This window comes from Rattus norvegicus, chromosome 4 (genome assembly GCF_021556685.1).
Source record: "Rattus norvegicus strain SHRSP/BbbUtx chromosome 4, alternate assembly SHRSP_T2T, whole genome shotgun sequence".
Lineage (NCBI taxonomy): Eukaryota > Metazoa > Chordata > Mammalia > Rodentia > Muridae > Rattus > Rattus norvegicus.
In genome coordinates this window covers 126231156-126254681 of record NC_141537.1, presented here as the reverse complement: position 1 = coordinate 126254681, position 23526 = coordinate 126231156, and the positions used below count along the sequence as shown (strand labels likewise).

The 23526-nt window shown below is 43.5% G+C and overlaps 1 protein-coding gene across 5 annotated transcripts in view; it reads left to right on the top strand.

The window, feature by feature from the left end:
• The window catches only part of Prickle2 (prickle planar cell polarity protein 2), a 345167-nt gene that overhangs the window by 204732 nt on the left and 116909 nt on the right, over nucleotides 1-23526 (top strand). Inside the window, 1 exon segment of one of the 5 annotated variants that reach the window (NM_001415881.2) lies at nucleotides 19627-20194. The gene's annotated coding sequence lies outside the window, so the exon portion shown is untranslated. 5 annotated transcript variants of the gene reach the window in all.

Here is a 23526-nt window from a genome sequence, read left to right as displayed (position 1 = left end):
CCCAGATGCGAACATACAGAGTATACATGCTCAAAACCACTCTGTATGTGCATACATTCATGTGGCTGAAGTAAGCACATAGGGGCAAGAAGAATCACACAAACTCCTGGCTTCTCTGGTATTTGCAGACAAAAATGTCGATGCTGTAGAAAACCAGGAATTGTATCATCAGCTGAAAGAGGATCATTCAATTCAGATGATAGATGCCTCTTAGAAACCTGAACTCCCCTGGGCCAGAAACTATGATGTCATTTTATTTATTGCTCTTTAGAAATATTTAAGAGAAGCCATTGTTTAGGGGACTGGCAAGATGGCGTAATGGATAAAGGCCCTTGCTACCAAGCCTAGTGACCTGAGGGTGGTCTCTGCAGCCCACATGTTTAGAAGGAGAGACATGACTCCTGCAAGGTGTATTCTAACCCCCCCACCCCCGACACACACACACAACAGCAACTGAGGCATGCCCTCTTTAAATATAGGCTTAAAAATTAAAATGCAATTATTTGTCTATGAAGTCTACAATCTATAGTTTCAGGCCAAATTCACTCCCACCACAGCCTGCTTGGATAAAATGTTCTGGGGATAGAGTTCCCATACCATTGCTGCAGATGGGTCCTCATTATTGCTTTGACTGGATTTAAAATTACCATGGAAATATATCTCTGTGAGTGAGGATATTAGGAAGGTTTACATTTTACCTAGATGTGATTAGAACCATTTCATGGGCCTGGGGCCTGGGCCTGAATAGGAGAAGAGAGAAGGCTGAACAGCAGCATTCACCTCTCTCTGCTTCCTGACTACAGCAGTAATATGAGCAGCTGCTTCGTGTGCTTACTCCTGCTCCTACCCCACCATGATGGACTGTAACCCTTCAGACTATAAGCCAAAGTAAACCCTTCCTCCCTTAAGTTGCTTCTGTGAGACAGTTTATCATAGCAATGAGAAACATGACCAATATACTGTCCTTGGCTAGGATAACTTTCACTCTACAGCAGCAGAGCTGAGACATTGTGACAACCTGAACGGCCCAGGCCACACGGCCTTCAAAACCTCATACACACGCCTACTTCTTGGCACTTGCATCACACTGTCTCCTGAGCTCTGATGTAAACCCAGTACAACTCAAGTGTAGGTCAGATTTCATGTGGAAGATATCATCTGGCCATACTGAACCCCTTAGAGGCTCTTCTACCCTCCTGCTTTTGCTCACTTCTTCTTTTTTGGCCAATGGTGGTTGTATGCAGAATCTCTGGAGTTCATGCACAGACTTCAGTGGCTTAGCTCCGTTCCTAGAAGGCAGATTCAGAAGGTCTGGAAGGAGGGGGAGCCTTTAAATCTGAATTTTCAGCAGGGGGCCTGGTGTTGGTGCTGAACAAGATCACGTGTTCCGTGCTGCTGGAGAGAACTCCCAGCACCTGGCCATTAAAGCAGATGGCTTGGCCAGAGAAGATGAATTAATTCTGCAGAACTCTTGGGACTGACTTATTGAGACTTTTCAGCTCACATAGGGACTTTAGGCAAAGAATTCATGGGTCCCCAGTGTTCTACAAAGTTCCCTTATTCCCTCGATTTTAATTGTATTCCATGGGCTCCTTCCAAACCCAACTTCATTTGGCTTGCAAAATGGCTGTCTGTATTCAGTGTTTTCCATTATTGTAGCTATATGAGCATGAGTTATAGCTGTTAATCCTTCATTCACGATAAGCCCAATGAACTTGACCATTATTAGTTCTTCGGGACTTGTTCTTCAAGAGTGAGTCTTGGTGGTCCATACCAGGTGTCCCTTGCATCATGATCAACCCAAATCTAATAAGGAAAGAGTTGAGATTTAACAGACTAAGTGGATAGTTTAATAACAGGAATAAATAGAGGTAGTAAGAGGAAATGGATTTAAAATTTAGATAGATGCTTACACTAACTACTTAGATGTTCATGACTTTTATTTCCTTATCTATGATAAATGAGACTGTAGGTGTGACCCTGAAGGGTTAAATTAAATGTTTTATATGCAGTAAATGTCACCTACAAATCAGGCTTATAACTCTTCTCCCTGTGGCCTGACTTACTAGCAATCATCTTCGTTACATGGAGATTCCCAAAGAACTGTGGGCCTGGGGATGTCTGTGGATAATACCTGGTGGTTAAGGTTGAGTTTCTCAGTTGTTCTGTCCTGGACACTCTCCTGTTTTCCCTGGAGTAAACTTTCATCCCTCATATATCCTATTGCAGCTACATGTCTTCTCTCACCCCAGCTAGCTGAGCTCTCTCTCTCTGTAGCCTTTTTTGGCCAGACTCATAACAGCCCTTCTTACTGCAGCCTCCCCATTGTGATGACTTGAGTGGAGAAAAATCAGCCAAGCCCCAAGCCCCTCCCCCACCCCCCGTAGGGGTTTGCTGTACACCCTTTAAGGGAAGACAAACATGGCTCTTGGTGATGAGTCACAGGCTGTTACCTTGCTATGTGGGGAGCTGTCTGTGAAGTTCACTCCAGGGCCCTTCAGAGAAGGTGCTAAATAATTCACCAAAACAGCCTGCTCTTACACCTGTCCTAGCCTGTCCCCTGATGACCTCCAGCATGTATAAGTAGGCTCCTATTAGCAGTATCATGGCGTCAGGGGCGGGGGTGGGGTTCAGGGAGATGAACAGGCAGCATGGAGCTTGCCCTTGTTGTCTGGAACTCTCCAGATGCCAGAGTACATAGTATGATTGGTGGGTACTGATGACTTTTTGAATCTAAGGACATAAGACGCTGTGGTTATACTCAGGAAGTAATAAACATTTATTAAGCAGCTACTGTGTGCTTGACAATTTGCTTATCTTATCACCCGCCAGTCTGCAAGGCAGAAACTATTGAGCAAGCTCAGAGAAAAAACAGGATGTGTCCTACTCCACACTACGGGTAGGGACAGAGTCAGAATTGGCCCTAGACCACCTCCCATTTGACACAGTGACTGTGACAGAGATCCCTGCAGCTGGGGACACTTTTAGATCTTATAGACTATGGCTACCTTGACGATTTACACATTATATCCTATACATTAGTCCTAATGCTACCAACTTCTCTAGATTAAAGCATATTTGTGATACATGTTAATAAGCCCTCTTAGGGCTCATTTCAATCTTTTCAGGCAGCTGCTTTCATTTTATCATTACTCTTTTATGTTTTGACCTGGTCATTTACTGATCAAAGTGCTAACTAGAAGATCTTTTTCAAAATAATGTCCTGTCCCGACAACTTCCTGTGTGGAGGGGAGATGTGTGTTATTAGACGGAATTCCAGGAATCTCCTGCAGAGCTCAATTTAGCCTGGCATAGAACAGACCCAGAGGAGGAAACAGATATACCAGGAAAATGTACCAATAAGGGTGTACTGGCTGGTTTTATGTGTCAACTTGACACAAGCTGGAGTTAACACAGAGAAAGGAGCCTCAGTTAAGGAAATGCCTCCATGAGACCCAGCTGTAAGGCATTTTCTCAACTAGTGATCAAGGAGGCAGGACCCAGCCCATTGTGGATGGTGCCATCCCTGGGCTGGTGGTCTTGGGTTCTATAAGAGAACAAGCTGAGCAAGCCGGTGAAAGCAATCCAGTAAGTATCTTCTGTCCATGGCCTCTGCATCAGCTCCTGCTTCCTGACCTGCTTGAGTTCCAGCCCTGACTGCCTTTGGTGATGAACAGCAATGTGGAAGTGTGAGCTGAATAAACCCTTTCCTCCCCAACTTGCTTCTTGGTCATGATGTTTGTGCAGGAATAGAAACCCTGACTCAGACAAAGGGATAGGCCAGTTTCTCAGTTTTAGGAGGAAAACTTTTGCATACTGTGGTGGTTTGTGATGGTTTGAAATTCGTGGTCCATGGGAAGTGGCATGGGAGGTGTGGCCTTATTGGAGGAGGTGTAGACTTGTGAGAAGAAACGTGTCACTGTGGGGGTAGGTTTTGAGGTCTCCTATACTCAAGCTCCTCCTAGTTCAGAAGAGAGCCTTAAGCCAGTCTTCTCCCAATTGCCTTCTTATCAAGATGTAGAACTCTGGTTCTTCCACCACCATATCTGCCTGCACACTGCCATGCTTCCTGCCACAATTATAATGGACTGAACTTCTGAACCTGTAAGCCAGTCCCAGTTAAATGTTTTCTTTTGTAAGAGTTGCCTTGGTCATGGTGACTCTTCACAGCAATGGGAATCCTAAACACCTACATAATACATCATGAGAAGTCTGCCTTCCAGATCCTCTTATTAGATGCACTTGGCCTACCATAGTTGGTAGATGGGTCTATATAGGACCCCCTTTGCAGGGTAATTATAGTAGCTAATATCTACCACGAGCTTTTGGTATATCTATCTGATACTGTGCAGGGTGCTTTATAAGCATAACTATGATTATCAACCATTGTTTATATGTTTAAATAAAAGGAATCTTCAAAGCAAAATAGTAATCAATTTGTCTATCTTTACACACACACACACACACACACACACACACACACACAATGGGAGGTGGGGGCAAGCAAGCAATAGAGTAGGCTGGGAATAGACATATACTTATTGATTCCAGTAAAAAAAAAAAAAAAAGCTAGTTCCATACAGCAGGACTTTGTTTCAAACAAAAATAAATTATTTATCTTCTGCAGCAAGCTATGAATAGCTGGAAAGGAACATTTAAGGTTAAAGAGGAAAAAGGCAGACTGCAGAGCAGCAGGTTAGAGGATGCAGATGCCATGGCCGTACTTGTTATTCCCTGTCTCCATCAGTCATGGACCGCAGGTGTGGCAGTCTCAATGTGCTATAATCAAAACACAAATAAGTTACATGGTCCCTCAGCTTCTGCCAAGGTGCTCCATCCCTCCAAGGAAGCTAAAGCCTCAGTGGTACAAGGTGCTCGCCGCATCAGTGACTGGCACTACCCTGACAATCTATGCCATAGCCTCAGCCTCTGAGCTCTCTGCATCTCTCCACCCCCAGTCTATACCAGGTAATGGCTGCAGAGGCTAAGATCGGTGCCCTCATTAAAGCAGCCAATGTCAATGTGGAACCTCTATGGCCTGGCTTGTTGGCAAAGGCTCTCACCAGTGTCAAATTGGAGGCCTCATCTGCAGCTGGGGTGGAGGACATAGGCTTGGTCCAGCCACAGGATCCTCACCACCTATAGACAGTTCTGCCCCATCTGGAAGAGAAGAAAATGTAAGCCTGAAGAAAGCATCTAAAAGGTCGGGTGACCTGGGTTTGGTGGTTTTGACTAAACCTCTTGTTAATATGTTCAGTAAAAAGCTAAAGCCGATGTGCCTTGCTTTGTTTTTAAGTTGTGTGGAAATGAAGGGTTGGTTGCTGTTTTCAACACTGCGTTACTGGGAAAACAGAGGTTCCATTTTGAAGTTCTTCGTCTCGTTAAATAAAGGATTTAGAAACAGATTCAGAACTCCAGGACAGTCTGATTAGCGTGTAGAAGAAAAGCAGCTCTTCTCTCTTACGGGTAGGTGAAGAGTCCCTGCAGCTGCCAGGAAGAGGTCTGCAGGGATATTATGTCTTCAAGTTAGGGATGGAGAAAAAATAGAGAGGGCCTGTTACGAAAGGAAAAGTACTCCCGAGAATAGAGGTGGACTCCTTAGCTGAGGAAACACCCCTAAAGCTCCTTTTATCCCTGCTCCTTCCCACTTGGCTATCTGGGTTTCTTTTCCCATATATTCCTTGGGTGATGCTGGGATACGGAAGGCTCTCGAGCTTCAGCTGCAAACTGCCTTCCCTCACCTGTTCATCTCGATGTATGCGCTTTGCTGTTGCTACTCTGTCATCTCACATGAAGACATCATCAGCTATTACATCTTATGGCCAGCCATTAGCCAGGCAGTAGGTCGTGAGCACTTAGTCATCCATTCATTTAGCCAGTCATTATGGAAGGACTGTGAAAGGAACCTAGTGAGCAGGCCCTGGAATTTATGGGCTCTCACAGAAACTCATCTGTAGTGACAGGAAGGAGATAGTTCATTAAGGGGGAGAAACAGAGTGGCCTGGAGGTGTGCTTTGTCTTCCCTGTGACCTGGCTCCGAGAAGACAAGGGCGGAGATGAGATCTCCAGTGGCCTTTTATGCAATAACGCATCCCTCGCCTCTCCCAGGTTTGTATAGCATAGGCTTTTCTCTCTTGGCTGCCAGTCCCACCCTCTTCCTCATGTTCATCTCCGGAGCATCCTGTGCTGTTCCCCTGCCCCAGGACTACTACATGTCCTGCCTTTCCAAATAGGAGTCTAGTTCCACAATGAGAGTATAAAAAAAGGGGGTGGTGAGGAACATGGTAGACCCTTTGATTGACAGAACAATTTGCTGAAAAGCACATTAATACATATTTTAAAGGCAATCACCTAAGCCTTCTGGAACATTTCCTAAAGGCATGAAGCCTGATAGTAAAACACCTAATCATGAAAACCTACTAAATCGTGCAAGGCAATGATCTAGTCTGGGGCATGCGAACTGCCCTCCTCTTCCCTCCTAACACAGATCAGTACAATGGGAACTCTAATCTGCAAGTACACAGCCAGGAACCAGAAGTCTAGAGCTATTGTTTGATTTTGGGTGGGGCAGCTCTAAAAGATGGACAACACCCTGCCCTTGCAAAGAAGCCTCTCTTTCATCAGATCAAACTTTTAGGCAATTTATTGCAAAAGATGTTGTCAAGCACAATAGAACAATCAGCCGGCTGTGAGTACTAGCTAACAGCTAACTGCTATACCAGTACATTCAGACTAGACCAGTTGCTCATGCCAGCTGTGCTCATGCCCTCTGCCAACCACCACTGAAGACAAACAGCTCCGTTTAACCTCCCCAACCAGTCACTAAAATAATAAGTCCTGCTGGTCATCACTGCACTTTGTAGGCTTCACTGCTAGCTGAGATTATTGACTGCTTTCCTCCCTGGGAAGCTGGCACACCTCTGGATACTGTAAGAGCTAGTCCACAGGGCATGGAGGTCGGTTCTAGTTTGATTCCTCCAAATCCTGGGACTAAGTCGTATAATGCCTTCAGCAGTCATGGTACCCTCAAATTCTGAAAAGCAGCCAAAGGCTATAATGACAGCCTTTATCCTTTGGGGGGGGTTTCTTGAGCTTCCCCAACAAACAACTCAAAGGGTGGTCTCCTGGTTTCCCCTGACTGGCTCTGAGGTTTTTGTTGATAGTCTCAGCTCTTGGAGGAATAGTGTCACCCTGTGCTGTACTTTTATTTAAACTATCTATTCATCTCTCTATTCACACATGTATACTTATATACTTTATATGTGTGCAAACTTAAGTAGACATAAAATAATGTGATTCCAAACTCCCTTAGCATCCCTCTTCCCTCCCCCAAAAGCATTATCCCACGTGGTGCACTTTATATATTTTTATGTTTCTATATATGATAAACATATACATACACATATATCATATAAACATATATATGATAAATGTGTACATGTATTACATGTTTTTAAATAAACATAAAATATTAAGATTTCCTATGACTTTTTCAGTCATCCATAGAGTTCTTTATTCCTCCTCCATTGCTTTCTCTCTCTGTTGACCTCTTTTGCCTCTCTTCAGTTAAAGTCCCCCCATTTTCCCGTTTCTCCATTTATAGCACCTATGTCCTACTAACTCCATCTCTAGAATTCCTTCCAACACACACAGACACACATATAGACACACACACACACACACACACACACACACACACACACACACACACACCCCATGCAGTCTGTTTTTATTTTTCTGGTTTCTGACATCAGTTTGGTTCCACATTCACATCAAAAGCACTAGGGTCTACAAAGAAGGCAGAGCATGTGGCATTTGTCTTTCTAGGCCTGGACTGCCTTACTCAGTATGATATTTTCTAGTTCCATCCATTTACCTGGTGTGGGTGGGGGAGGGGGTGTGCGCATGCGTGGACCACATCTCCATTATCCATTCCATGGACGTTGCAGTTGTTTACATTGTATAGCTACCATGAGTTGAGCTATGATAAACATGGCTGAGCAAGTGTCTGGAGTAGGCTATTGAGTTTGCGGGACAGATGCGAATGAGCGGTATAGCTAGCTCATGTGGTAGATCTGCTTTTAGCTTTTCGAGGATTCTCTACACTGATTTGTAGAGTGACTTTACAGTTTGCAGTCCCAGTAACAGTCATTGAAACCACCCTCCCCCATCCCCATATCCTCGCTAGTACTTGTTATTAGCTGTTTTCTGATCCTGCCCATTCTAAACAGGGTAAGATAAAAATCTCAAAGTAGTCTTAATTTTCATTTCTCTGATTTCTAATAATGCTGAACACTTTAAAAGGTATTTCTTAGCCATTGTTATTCCTTTTGAGAATTCTCTGTTTAGTTAGATGATTCATTTTTTTAATTAGATTGTTTCTTGATTCTTTGGTTGTTGTCATTGTTTATTAACTTATTCTGTTATTTCTGTTAATATTCTGAATATTAACCTCTATCTAAGATATAGCTGACTGAGACCCTCATTTAGTAATATGGTGTTTAATCTCAGTGAGTTGTATACTTTCTAATGATTTGTTTACTGTTGATTTGACGTTTGATTGCATTGTGGCCAGGTAAGGTACGTGGAGTTACTTTAATTTTCTGAATTTCTTAACATTTGTTTTGTGTCCTAGGATGTTGTGTGAGGAGTAGAACATACATTTCTGGGGTTTGGCTGGAATGCTCTTGTACACATGTCTCTGTTAGGGTGATTTGTTAAAATCATGTAATTCTGAAGAGGCTTATAACTGGTCAGAGCGCTGCAAATAAATAACTGTTTAATGCTCAGCCACAAATGAGACACTGAATCGCCCCCTCGAAGACCCAGGGAACCTGGCAGTCGTGGGAGCAGAGTAAATAGAAGGGGTGGAATGTTGTAGAAGGCTGTCTTCTGGGCACGATGTGGCACTCTCCTCCTCACAGCAGCTGTGACTACCTGGACAAGACCTGCGTGAGAGTGGGCCTGTTAGCATCACGCTGTGGAGTACCACTGGGGGCTCATAAAGACCTCCGTGCCCTGAAGATCTGGAGGCAGTGGAAAAAGGAAGCAATGCTTTTTGTCAGTAGTCATCAGTCTATGATCCCTGAAGACAATCCTAATGGAAACCACTAGGTCACAGACAAACAAACAAAAACCCCTAAAAACAGAAGAGGACAGTTGAGAAGAAGAGAGGGACCAGCAGACGTGAGAGGGACAAGAGAGACTACCAGTGAGCGTGAAAGCAAATGAGCACAGGCATTGTGTGCAAACAGGAAAATGTTGTACTGCGGTCTCTGGGATGCCCTGGGGGAGTGACACACTCACTCACTGTGCAGGTGTGAGGCCTGGAATTCAGATCCCCAGAACACACATGAAAGCTGAGTGGGCAGGACAGACAGCTGTAATCCTAGCTGGTGGGAGGTGGAGACAGGACCCCTAGAGGAAACCAAGCTAGCCAAATGAAATGGTGAGGTCTGAGTTCACAGAGAGGCCCTCTTCAGTGTATTAGACAGAGAGCAATTGAGAAAGACATAACATCACGTATGTGCATGCACACGTACCTCCACACGCATGCATCCATACACACGAACATACACAGTTCATTCCAACATAATAGATAAAAGCAAAAAAATTATATATAAATGTTATAATAAATCCCACCTTTGTACAATTATATATATATTAATATGGGTATATAATCAATGTGTAATTAATAACAACATCTACTGTTTAATTTAGTGTCCTCACTATCCTCCCGAGCCTCTCAGTAGTGCTACCAGATGGGAAACAATGTCTTTCGGGGGCTACTTCACCTCCAAACCATAACATTATACCATATAACAATATAAAATATTGAATTTGACAATAAGAACATAACCATTCACAAAGCTTGCATATGATAAATTTTATTTGTATGAAAATGCTGAATAGGAATATTTGCATATACAAAATAGATTAATGTTTGTCTAAATCCAGGATAGAGAGGCCACTAGGGAGCAACTTATTAGAGAGTCTCTTTGTAGGTCAGTTAAAATTCTAAAATTAGTCCATAGTAAAGGTTGTGAATATACTAGAACCATGTATTAGTTCACTTTAGATAATGCAAATCGCATACTATGTAAAGTATGTCCCAGCAGAATGGTTTTAAGAGAATGTCAAAGGGAAAAAAAATCAGAAAAGTTTTGGTAGTGTTAGAAATGAGGAGGGGTTGTTCTCACATAGGCTCTCCTGAGAGCCACAGGGAAGTGCGTGGCCTAGATCTGGAAGGGCACCATCAGACAAGAGCAGAGTTGGATTTTGTGCAGAAGTCTGACACAAGCCAATCTCCCAAAGAGACCCACACAGAGGTGCCATTGTGTGAATACGCTAAAGAGAGGCGGCAATCCACCAAGAAGGTGGCTGAATTGATGTCAGCCTGGCTCTCCATACAGGAAAGAGGTGGCAGTGACATGGACGGCAGTAATAACAACAGAAGCAAAAGAAAGGCGTTGGGTGGAGCCAACATCTAACTCCATTGGATTAGGTAAACACTGGAAAATATTTAGTGTTCAAAACAAGATTAGCAAATTTCTTAATTTTGGCAAGCCATCAAGTATTTGTTGGAAACTATTCAAGTTTGCTGGAGCACAAATATAGCTATAGATTCCTAATGTAGATACATAAATACTATGTAGATATATGGATGGTATGATTGTATTCTGGCATTTGTGAGAAGACATGACGCAAACTGTATTTGGCCTTTGAGATATAGATTTTCCCTCCTATGACTTACAAGCTGAAGGGTGAGAGGAAGTAATATATAGATGCAATCTCGAAGGAATTTGCTCTTTTCCCATCGTGATGATGAAGTTCCCATTAGCTAACCTTTCAGTGTCAGAAGCTGAAGTATATGTGTGAAGGATATGGTACAAACATGGTAGTTGAGAAGCCTCTGACATGTACATTTAGATATGTTATAGCAGTAGATATGTAAGCCTGGAGTTGATGGGAGCAGATTGGGCTTCATTCACTAGCACCAAGCCAGAAGTTATAACCTTAGACCAGATCTAAGAAGCAAATGAGAATAGAAAAAGTAGAAACTCCACACTAGAGGCAGCTAGCTGTTCTCCTGCATGGAGCTCTCAGGGAGACAAGGATGAGCTTGGGAAAGAGACCAAAAGTTCAAGCCACAGGAGACTCTGGCATCTACCTTTTTCTCAATCTCCAAAACTTGTCAGAGTGTAGTAATCAGGGAGCTATAATTGCAGAAGTAACCCCAAACGCCCTACAATTTCCAGACAAGAAAATTTGTCAGACATTTACCTCTCAGCAAGTAATCATGGGTTGCCAGGTCACAGGGTGCCAGGTGTTTGGGACAGAGTACTAAAGAGCAACAAAAATATAGCACTTGCTCCAAATAACATAGCATTTAGTTAGAGTAACATTAGTTAAATCTTTATTGCTGTCTTAGTTACTTCCCTATTGTTGTGAAGAAACACCATGACCAAGGCATCTTACAGAAGAGTTTATTGGGGCTTACAGCTCCAGAGGGTTGGAGTCTATGATGGGAACCAGGCAGCAGACACAGGACTGGAACAATAGCACAGCGAGCCTACATATCTACAAGTAGGAGTGAGAAAGAGAGAGCTAACTGGGAGTAGCATGGGCTTTTGAAAACTCAAAGCCTACCCTCTGTGATTCTCCTCTTAATCCTCCTCAGCAGTTCCACCAGCCGAGGACTGAGTATTCAGATATTAGAGCCTAGGGAGTCATTCTCCTTCAACCACTCCCATCGTTATTAAGGGAGTATCACCACCACGAAGAATGAAAGAATGAAAGACGATGCCATAGAATAAGAACTCTAAAGGAAAGAGCCTCTGAGGTAAACCCCATGTGTTCTTTCTTTGTATAAAGCAATCCACCAGTTAAAGGAACAGAGAACAGTCTGTGCTCTGTGTTTTTCTTAAATCATTTTCACTATATTATGCTCTGAGTAAGATAATAACACCTGGACTTTGAATGCTGTGAGGCTTGAATTAAAGGAAGGACCATAGCTGCTGTAATGACCCAGGAGTAGATCTCAGTTATGGATCCTTGTTCTATTAGTAGGTCTGAATGGTTCATGGTGATAAAAGTTACATTATTAGATGAGGACTAAGTGACATCTTCTGCATAGAGCACCTGGCACTTGGCTTCTTCTTGTTCCCTGTGAAAAACCATGTCACGTTGTCCATCTGTGATGTTTTTCTCTCCCAGGATAATTTGTCCAGGGAAGATCTTTGCTGTCTATTCACTACTTTGTGAGGCAGATAGTTTTTTTGGGTCTTTCTTCTAGGGTACTTTATATTTTACCACAGTTCTCTCAAGAGAAGTGCCTCTGTGGGGAAACCCAACTAATTAAGGTCTAAGTCTACCATGATGGGATAGCTTCTCTAAGCTCTGTGCAAAATGGAGAACGTCCTCTTTTCCCAATAAGAATCTACCCAGCAAGTACCTGGGGTTCCTGGAATGCCTCTCCATACAAATAAGGTATTCACAGAATTTTAAACTCTAACCAATGATTTTCATTTACCCTGAAAACTCCTCCCCACTCCCCAAGGTCCATATATAACCCCGGTTCACCCAGAATAAAGTGTATGTATGCCAACCCATTCCAAATAAAGGTATGTGTACAGGCTAAGACTGGCTAAGGGAGCTGTTTCATTGAAAATCGTGAGAGAAGGCCTTTGTCTAGCAGAGTTGTAACACCACCTTTTCTCTCTTGTCCCCACCCCCACCTCCTTAGCACTAACTCTCAGCTGAACCGGAATCATGCAGACCCTCACCCATTCTGGACTCTCCTTCCTTCTTCCTGCCCATTGCACAGGGACATCGACACCCTGAGAGGGAGAAAGCTAGGGATAGGGAATTGTAGCTGGACCCCAGCAGGAATACCACAGCTGGCCCCAAAGTGTAGCTGCCCTTGGAAGGTGTGGGTGCCTTCAGAGGTGTAAGCATCCTCTACAGTGAGTGGCCTATTCTGTACAGTAGAAGCCTGAATTTCTAGTTCAGTTGATGGAACCAGTAATTCAAACAGCTGCCAGAATAAATGCAGCTACCTTTTTTCTTTCCTTAATTAAAAACCTATTTAATTATTAGCATGTCATGTCAATTTAATGATATGTTAATGAAAGCATGCAGAAGTAAGCCTGTTTAAACCGTTGACATAATTTTTAACTTTTTGGTGTGAGTAAGCATAGGGTTTAGTAGCCTTTTATTTTGATATGTACAGTATAGCTTGTCCATATCTCATATTTTAATTAATATAATTAAAATCGGATAAAAGCTGATGTTAAAATTGTATGCGTTTCATTATTGGAATCAAGGCTAATTAAAGTATATGAAATGTGGCAATTCTTAAGATGATAAGAAAAATACAGGATATTGTTTTTCTAAATTTAAAATGCGGCAGATGGCTTTTCATGAGATCTAAAATTATCAGTGATCTGTGGAGGATTCATAATAGGGGTTTTTCATACACGGACAAAGTAAAGGCCTAGGAAGGCCTTCTTGTGTCTATCATGAACGATGTCATCATGTGTTGTAGCAACAATACTTTTTGTGAATTTCTTTGAAAACTATACAGCTTGACAAGTAGTCTACAAACATTTATATATTGTGGTTTTATCCACCTCACCCCCGCCTCCCGACTTTGACATTGTATAACCTTGGCTTTCCTAGAACTCATTTTGTAGACCAGGCTGGTCTCAAACTCAGAGATCCTCCTGCTTCTACCTCCCAAGTGCTGGGAACAAAGGTGAAAGGTGCATATAGGATAGGCTGTCAGCACCACAAACATGCACTCGGGAGACAGAAGAGCTAGATTCCATCCAGATCATGTTTTGGGGCTCTTGCGTAAGACACTGAATTTCCATTGGGAAAGTGGTCAGAAGCCATTGAGGACATCTCTCCTGAACACTTCCTTCTGGGAAGCTAACTCCATCACTGTGAATGCCTTCTGCCTCTGCCTCCACAACAGAGATGCTGCACATTTTAAACATGAGTCCCTTGAAAGGTAGCTTGGTGTAGAGACTGTTGCTTGAGTGATAATTAAAAGTCAGAATATATATTTTCATTGTCTTCTCTGGATCACGTGCTGTTTGGGACTACCCAACGAATACGGGTTGTTTTCGCATGCTAAACTTCCATTGTTCTATGGCATCCTAATTTTAATAGATTGTGCCTTTTAAGTGTCTTTATACAGCAAAAGTTAAAGCTGACCTGTGACATGCCTTACAGATGTGTTTATGGTCTACGTTTCCTGGTTTTTGGTACACACACACTTGTCAGCCTCCTTGCAGTTGAATGACGTCATAGAACTGGCTTGATCAATCAAAGCGATATTATTCATCTTCAGGATGAATCACATGGAAGCCTATTCATGTCTCATTGCTTGCGTTGTTGGAACTTGGAAATTACAGGTTTGAAATCAGAGACACACCAGGGAACTAGGATAAATCTTTGAGTCACAGCTTGGAGGGAGGATATCTACAAAGCCTATGTTCCCTGCCTGTCCCCCACTGTCCCCCATCAGTCATGCCTGACTGAGAACTCAATGCTACTTGGGTTAAACCACAGAAATCTGACATTGTCTGATATGCTGTCATTGGGTCTGTCCCTATTGATGTGACAGTTCCTTGTTACCTTCCCCACCCCCATTGATGTCTGATTGTCAGAAACCCTCCATTATTTTAAACTACGTATCCACAGGAGTGCGTATATGCACACACATGCAGAGTGCACACTTGAAAAAAAAAAGTTAAATGATTCTTATTGGATGTGTGGTTTGAAGGTTTTGTAATGTCTCTTAGTAGTAACTAGGATTTCATGGAAGGTCCTGACCTTAACCAGCTATGATGGTCTTTATCTTTTTTAATTTCTCCAAAAAATGAAAATACCATCATATAACTGATCCATACCAGCTCTTACCTCAGTGCTCAGAAGCTTCCTTAGGTTCATTTAAAGTTCATCCTTCATTCCACTCATCCCATAGGTATTCAGTATCTATGGGGATGGAGATTAAAACTTGTTCACTACACCCTTCCTCCTAAGACCTTCTAGGCTGTCATGGTCCTTGCCGCCACTAACCTTCTTTTTCTCTATGCTATCCAGCTAACCAGACTCACATAGCCTTCCCTTGTAATTCTCTAATTCAATTCTAAGCAGTGCCTGCTGGAGTCCAGGATGATTTGCTCTCCCAGTCCATGGAACGGTCTCTTTATTACCTGCGATTGTTATCCTAGTGCTGCCCTGTATCCCACACCCATGTTGCCAAGGTTTTTAATTCTCTGTTGTTTTTTTTTTATTAATGCCTATCTTTTCTACTGCTACTGCTTTCCCTCCTGCCTAGATATTAAAATTTGACCTTGGCAATTTCACCAGAAATTTTTTCTATTTATAGCTTCTAAATATCATATCATGTTTAGGATATGCCTTCCTCATAGAAAATTGTTTCCAAAAAAAAAAGCAAGAATTGCTTTGACCTGAAGTGCAGACAGTTTCCCTGGTCCTTTTTCTCTGGTTCAACACAGTTTCACTTGCCTTTCCCCTTTCCTCTGTGGCATTGTCACTTCTATCGTTTTCCATCTTCCCGGTTAAATACAAAGTTCTCAATGTCAGCATCTGCATCTGTTTTACTGGCCTTTAATGGGTTCTTGATGGGTTCGCATGCCTTGTACACATATTGCCCGCTCTGCTCTACTCTGCCCATGTGTGTCTACTCATCAGGTTGTCCTCTGTTTTTAGAAGCACAATCCACACAGTACAAGCTCATCCATATACCAGGCCTCCGAACTTTCCCAGTAGTTCTTGCATTATCTTGCTGAATATGTAAAAAGTATTTTCAAAAACTCAACAGAATTGTCTCTGGAATAAAGAGCAACATCATAAGGAATTAATCTACGTGTAGACCATTACTTTAACAATCTATGCATTCCTGATTCATAGATATCCTGCTTCCTCCGTACACTGAGCTTTGGAACACCCCTTGAATGATAATGATATCTAGATTTCCTATGGACCACATAGGTCCTCTCAAAACACACATTATATCCCACTCTAATGGCTTATTTCATTGTCTTCCCTTTTCATTACAAAACTCTTGATGGCTGGACCCATTTCTGTGTTGGTGACTCTAGCGTCCCCAGCAGCTTGTGTAATGTTTGCTTCCCACAAGATAATGAGTAGATGAAGCCCACGTTCCAGAATTATGCAGGTAGACACTAGCATAGGGGAGTGGATGCTTCTTCAAATTCCTAAAAAGCCTTAACTTTGAATTTTGACTGTCAGCCTTTTCCAAAGACAGTGATGGATGCTTTGGTACTTTCTTGGGATGCTGGATGTGGCAGTGAGCTCCAGTTCTGGGGCAGCCTCGTGGTCACAAGAAGAAACACTGCCACTCTGAGGGTGCTACCGTTAGGTAGCTACGATGCTTGGCTGGTCGGGTATTTCAGAAGCATGTAAACTTACATTTCAACTCTTTGCTTTACTAGGGGCCACCTCCCTGTGTGTGAAGGAGAATCTTTGGTTTGACCCAATATACAATTTCAGAAACAGAAATGTCTCCCTCTTGGTATTGATCAGTTTGGAGTTGTTTTGTTTTTGTTGTTGTTTTGCTTTTGTTTTGTTTTATGCTTTCTTTGCCTACATTTTTAGGAGTCGAAGGTGTTTGTGTTAGAGTATATGGAATAGGGCTTATCCACATTAGGTGGAAATTTGAGGGTATACCCTTAGGAGTGGGAGTGATTTTAAAGTCTTCCTTTTAACCCTTGAAATCAATCAGTTAAGCAGATAGTCCCCCAACAGCTCTGTGAAGCTAGGTCAGTATTATTTAGTGATGGAGGACTTACCTAGCATATGCATGGCCCACCCAGAGTTTCATCACTAGCAGCAAGAGAGCCTCAGGCTCCAAATCAGAGAAATGGACCCCAGATCATCCATTCTGAGCTCCATACTGTGTTACCAGTTCTGTACCATGTTATGAATCCCATGCTATAGTACCAATTCTTATGAAATCTGTAGCCTTGTCTTAAATCTGTTCTAGCTGAAGATGAGACTCAAGTCATTTTCTCCATTCTAATTCTCTTCCCCATTGTCAATCACTTGTGAATCACATCTCATGATCTTCAGGCAGTAATGCCAAGAAGGTCAGAGTGTGGCGTGCCCTCTTCATCTGACAAAACTGGGCCATAAGCAAGTTGAAAAGACTTGACCATGGCCACTCTGAAGTTGGATGTCACCACTTCTACTAGGCCATTGGTGGCTCTAAATTATTTTATTAAGTGACCTCTTGAAAAATAATGAGGGCGGGCATGCTTGTAGTTCTGTGCAGTGGGGACCTAAAACAGAGTATGTCTCATATTCCATTTCTCTGGGTAAAAAGTTATTCCAAGTCCCATGTTGTTAATCATAAAGGTCTTCTGTGAACCAGGGAGAAAAAAACCTTCTGGAAGAAATGATTAAGCATTATTAATACAATTATGCATAACAAAAGACATAATTTACCTTCTCACCATCCAACAAAGAAAGTCATTTGAAGCTTCAGAAGCTCCAGCTGAAAGGGCAGGTCTCATCACAGTGGGCTCTCTGGCAGAGGTGGGGTGGGGGTGAGAAGCTGCACTGGCTGCTTTGTCCTCAGGGACCTCAGTGCCTGATGGACTGGGCCTCCCTCAGCCTCTGCAGCTGACAGCCCCCTCCCTCTCACAGGCATACACACACACACACACACACACACACACACACACACACACACACACACCACAGCCCTTGCCTGTAGTTTTTCATTGTCTGAGGCTCAGGGTCCAGACTGCTGTTTTGTACCTATTGTTTACCTGGCCTGGGGACTAACCGGGAACATGGAAAGAAAATTACTTTAGCACAATAGGATATGACAATGGAGAAAAACACTCAGAAAAACTCGACAACCCTGATAGATTAAACATCTAGGTAAATTTTTCATTGAAAAGCCCAAAAATTATCATTATTTATTAGACTGAATGGCATTTTGCTCACTGTCGCCATAGTTGAGTAGTTCACGTTTGTACTGCTATTATCGCTCGTTGGTACATAAACTCAGTGAGTGCAGAGGCTATGAAAGTGCCCAGTCTCTATAGCCTTGCCTTCAGGCATGAGGACCTAAACCCCAGCTCCAGAACCCATGAAAGAAAAGTCAGGCCTGGAGGCTCCAGCTTGCCATCCTTGTACTGGGAAGGCAGGGACAGATGGACCAGAAGACTCCCTAACAAGCCAGGCTAGTCTACTTGGTGTCAGGCCAAAAAAACACCTGAGGAACGGCGCCAAAGCCTATTCTCTGATCTCCACGTGCATACATATATGCACTCACCCCCTCACAATCACACACAAGCACACACATGCACACAAATGCTTATCTGATGAGAGAATGGTACACATTAGGTCTGAAGACCTCACAGGTTAAATTATTTGTCTAAGATCACTTAGCTATCAGGAACTAAAGGCAGAATCTAAACCCTCATGTTTTAACTCCAGACTTTTGTTTGTTTGTTTGTTTTGTTTTTCCTTAATTGCTTCTGATTATTTGAACAGCTTCTTTTGGTACAGGAATATAGAGAGCTCAAGGTATTTAAAGCCGTTCCTTCTAAGACCCAGCAGTGAGGTTCTGGCTGGCTGAAATCCCAGGGGCTCATGGGGAAAAGCCTGTCCCCACTCTGCCTGATTTCTGACCGTAGAATAGAAGCCAAGGGGACAGTGCTGTCTAAGTGCCTGAGGGTCCTCAGACTCTTCTGCCAGGTTTGTGACAATGTTATCTCCTGTGCTCACTTGAAATTAAAGTTAAGGAGTCAGGAGTTATATGTGACCTATTCACAGCCCAAGCTATTCACAGCCCAAGCTAGTGGGAATGCATTTTATTCTGGGGTTCATATAATCCCAAAGGTGACTTGATCTGGAGCAGCAAACAGCTGACACCCTAGAATGAACATTGAAGGGAAAAGAAAAGTACAGCATTTGAAAAGAGAGAGAGAGCATAGCGAGAGAGAAGAGAGTAGGGAAGGTGGGAGGGAAGGAAGGAGGGAGAGAGAAGAGAGGAGAAGGGGAGTGAAGAGAGAAAGGGAGGAGAAGGGGAAGGAGGAGGAAGAGGAAGGGGAGAGAAAGAGACAGAGACACAGACAGACAGACTGGAAGGAAGGAGGGAAGGAGCAGGGGAAGTGAGTGAGGAGGGAGAGAGATTGATCTAGTTCTGGCTGTAGGGCTGGTACAGTTTCTGGTCTGAACCAGGCACCCAGACTATAACTGTGCCCAGCTAAGATCTCTGGTATGTTGCTTTTAAAAAGAAGGTGGGGGCGAACAGCCATGTGTCTTTCAAGCCTCTCTGAGATGTGATTTTTTTTCCCCTTCTTCTCTGCTCCTTTGGAGGCTACAGAGCTGAGCCTTTGCATTAGCAAAGGTTCTCCCACCACCCCACCACCACCCCCAATCCCCACTTCCTCCATCCCCCCCCCCCCCGCCGCTGCCCCCCAACACTTTGGTTTAGGGATTATTGATTTGGAAGGCGAGGCTAATTTACATGTAAATAAATCTCAACCCTGGGCGGCCAGACTGGGACGTCCAGATGCTGTGACTGACTTGCTGACATCACAGCCTCATTAGCATGCGGAGGATGCAGGCATTGGAACTGCGAACAGCGACTTCTCCAGCTCTGCCAGGCGCTCCGTGACAGTTATTATTATTTTTTGGATGAGCTGCACATTTCCTGGTTCAGTGGCCCGGGCTTTGTGAGCAGCTGACTGGTCTCCCAGGTCTGGCTCAGGATCAGCTGATGACGCAGAGACTGGGGTCTGTGACTTCCTTCAGATAATCGTGAAGTCGGCGAGTTTAGAGGAGAAGGGTTCTTGAGAAGACAATTCCAGGACTCAGGCAGGCCTAGAACAAGGGCACAAGTCGCACTCTCTGGCTTGGTGGATCTCTAGCAGGGTCTGCTTTCAGGGAGGGCGTTCTCTCGGAGGGAATGCAAAAGAAGACCGGTTTGGGTTTGAGCCTGCTGCCTGCCTCCGGAAGGGCTCAGATTCGCAGAGACTCTGTAAAGGAGATGTTTGGGCTGCCTGGGGTCCTGCTTGCATTTTCTGGTACCAGCTCCAGGGGGAAAGTGAACTGGGGCAACTGACCAGATCAAGACTCGGTGGCGGCTTCTTCTAAAGCTTCGCGGCTCATCCTCTAGGAGGTGGGTAAGAAATTTTGTTAATTCCCAAAGCAAGCAGGAATGTGTTTAGTAGTCTCTGGGTTGAAGAAAATATTATCTCTAAGGCCAGGACGTATGTGGCTTTGGTGGTCTAGCACTTTTGTCTTTCCTTTGCTGATTAGAAAGTTCAAATGGCAAAGTGACTTGGCACAGGTATACAATAGGCATCCTCAAATCTTAGTGCTTAAGAAACAGTATATCTCTAAAAGTGACTCTTTTTTAATAACAACAACAGTGGGGGTGGGGGTGGGGGTTAAAGAGCAAATACTGCTAGCATCCCTTCCCTTACTGATGCTCTCATTCCGGCACACATCCGAAACATCAGAGGTGCTGAGGCATGCACACTTCGCCAACTCTTCCAGATAAAGAAATGGCTCTCAAATTATTGAGGTTTAATTTTAGCTAGTCCCCTTGGCTTCGCAATGGTGACAGAGCTTCGGAATCTGACTGCCTAGCCTGCTGTAACACACATGGCTGTGTTTGTTCCCTACTGGCCTGTCTGCACAGTTAGTTCCTCTCACTAGCTTTTGATTTCCCCAGAACCAATCATAGCACCGTTGATCCGCCATGGAGGTTTGGAGCTGAAGTTCTGATTTTAATCTCCTTGTCATTTGCTGTGTGATCTTATACCGGGCTGTGATCTAGAAATACATATGCCAGATGTATAGGACGAGAAATATATATGCCAGATGTGGCGACATCCTCCAGAGTGGCTGGGGAATTACCTAGACTTATAGATTGCTTCCCCAAAGCTAGAGGTCTACTTACACTGTGAACATGTGTGGAATCATGGGTAAGGGAGGGCTTTCATATGACTTGAATATAGAGGCATGGGTACCACATATAAGAGGCCTGCAATGTACGTTGCTTTGCTATGTATCTCTTCCTGAAGGCAGTTTTAACCCATCTCAGTAAGGCTTTAATAGAGGAAGCAGGCTTGTTTTCTTGCTAGAGGCCACATTGGCTGCTCTCATCCTGCCCCCTAGGAGACAGCTGATGACTTCCACAGATGATCAAGATGGAGCTCAAGAGTAAGTTACAACTTCGATAAAAATCACCATGTTCTGAAAATTGGGGTTTTAGTGCCTCTTGGGGGTCCTTGTAGAGGTTTTTCCTTTCCATCAAATGCTCTTTCCCCTTGGGACTTTTCTAACGTGAGAATTTAAGCACAGTGGCTTCATCAAACATTGTGTTCTTTAACATGTTACAGAGCAATGAGCAAAAGAGAGCCTCTTTGACCAGTACGGTTATTTTTGTAAAGACTTCCCCCATGCAATATGTGTGGGTTGGGGTGTAGTGGGGAGAGTTAACAATATGGGAAAGACAATGCTTTATAGAAGTGGAAGGAGAAGGGAAAGAACTCAGAGGTTAAATGATATGAGATAATTTTTAGGCAGGCTTGGAGCCTGAGATCTGGAGAGACTTGGATATCTCTTAGAGTACCCATTTCTGTGGAATAAGGAGAGGCGTGAGATCTGTGCGTAGCCTTCAGTGAGGTGACCTATAAGAAGCCCCCAGAGCTGGGTCAGCCATACTGTAAATGGCCTGGCAAATGCTAGCTCTTAGTCTTGTTCCTTCACTGACATGAGCATCATAACCATTGCTGCAGAAAACAAACCACTGAAAAGGTCAGGTATTCACTGTTGGGAGGTAAAACTGCAGAAAAGACGTGGTTCCAGTCACTGCTGAAGCCAACTCTTCTATTCAAAGGGACTGCACACCCTGTTGATGGAGTTAATATAATAAAGTCTATTGCCTAGGACTACTGCACTGGATGCACCTAAAAGATGGTTTAAGGAAAATCAGCCAGTGTTAGTTGGACTAGGTCCCCTTAAAAAGGGCCCCTGCCTCAGAAGCTGAGGGAGCTGTGGGGTACTTTAGGGTCTCTGGTCTTCTCCTTTCTTCCTTTCCTGTACTGATGTTGTCCTCTCTGCCCAGGCTGGGCCTCTGAGCTCTGTTTCACCTGCTGGATGACTCCTCAAAAGTTCCAGGGTGAAACTGGTGCCACCATCTGGGTGGTTTCAGCCTCTGGGCTATGGGAAAAGAGAAAATAATAGGTCTGCTTGCCTCTCTCTCTCCCTCTCTCTCTCTCTCTCTCTCTCTCTCTCTCTCTCTCTCTCTCTCTGTGTGTGTGTGTGTGTGTGTGTGTGTGTGTGTGTGTTCCCATTCATTCATTGCCATGACACCTCTTTCCCAGTGATCTGATGCAGCCACACATAGTTGGCCTGTTGTTTCTCCCTGCCCTCCCAGGGTCTACCTTTCTTCTTTCCTTCCCTTTCTTCCTCCTTTTCTTCCTTCCAGAAATATAACCCCAATGTCAGCTTTTGTGAGACAATTATTAAATTAAATTAGGGCTAGTGATTTGGTCAGTGACAGAGCACTTGCCTAGCAAGCATTTAGTTGGTCCCTGTCACCACAAAAACATGGTGGTGGAGTAGTGTAGGATTCAACAGATCCAGAGAGATGTCTGCTATAAAATCCGTTTTCCAGAAACTCAGAACTGAGAATTTGTACCTCCTGGTTGACGTGACCTTTAGTATATTGTATATTAGTATATTGTATAATGTTTTGATAATAATATAATAATTATAATAATAATTTGAGAATATAATGCCTGCCTCCATTGCCTTCTGAAAGCATTGGGAGAATCACTTGACACCTCTTTAAAATTTGCCTTTTGTCACAGGAAACTTGGAAATAAATCGTAACCTCTCCCCTGTCCTTGATCTCCTCCTGGTGACCACAACTTTATTTTTTCTCATTCAGTCTCAAACTGTGAACAGTAGGGGGCAGTAGATTTGATATTTGTTCATCCAAAATACTGAAATGCTAAGAAAGAAAAACCTCATTGGTGACAGAGAGGGTGACAACCTCTGGTTTCTAAACCCCAGTGTCTCAGGAGTGAGAGAGGCTCTTGCCCATCCACTCATTCCAAACGCTTCGTTCTAACGTCGTCTAAGCCTGTGCTTTCTGTTCACTGCTGTCATCAAGGATACAGAGTCAAGTGCCCTGTCTCTCAGATAGAATTCTGAATGGCATTTGGACAATGACTTTCTTTCAAGTGTGGTGGCCACTGATGCCTTTCTTCTCTGAGTCTCTCTGAGATGTTGTTACTTAGTAAATTGATGGGCTATGAACTATTACAACCTAAGAAATGGCTTATATAAGACTTTGGCAAAATCTGTTTTTCTTGATTGATGTAATTGACAAGCAGTTGATACTTGATGTTCTTGTCCCAACTTTCAAATACAACTTTTGAGCCAGGCAGTGGTAGCACTCACCCTTAATCCCAGAACTCAGGAGGCAGAGGCAGG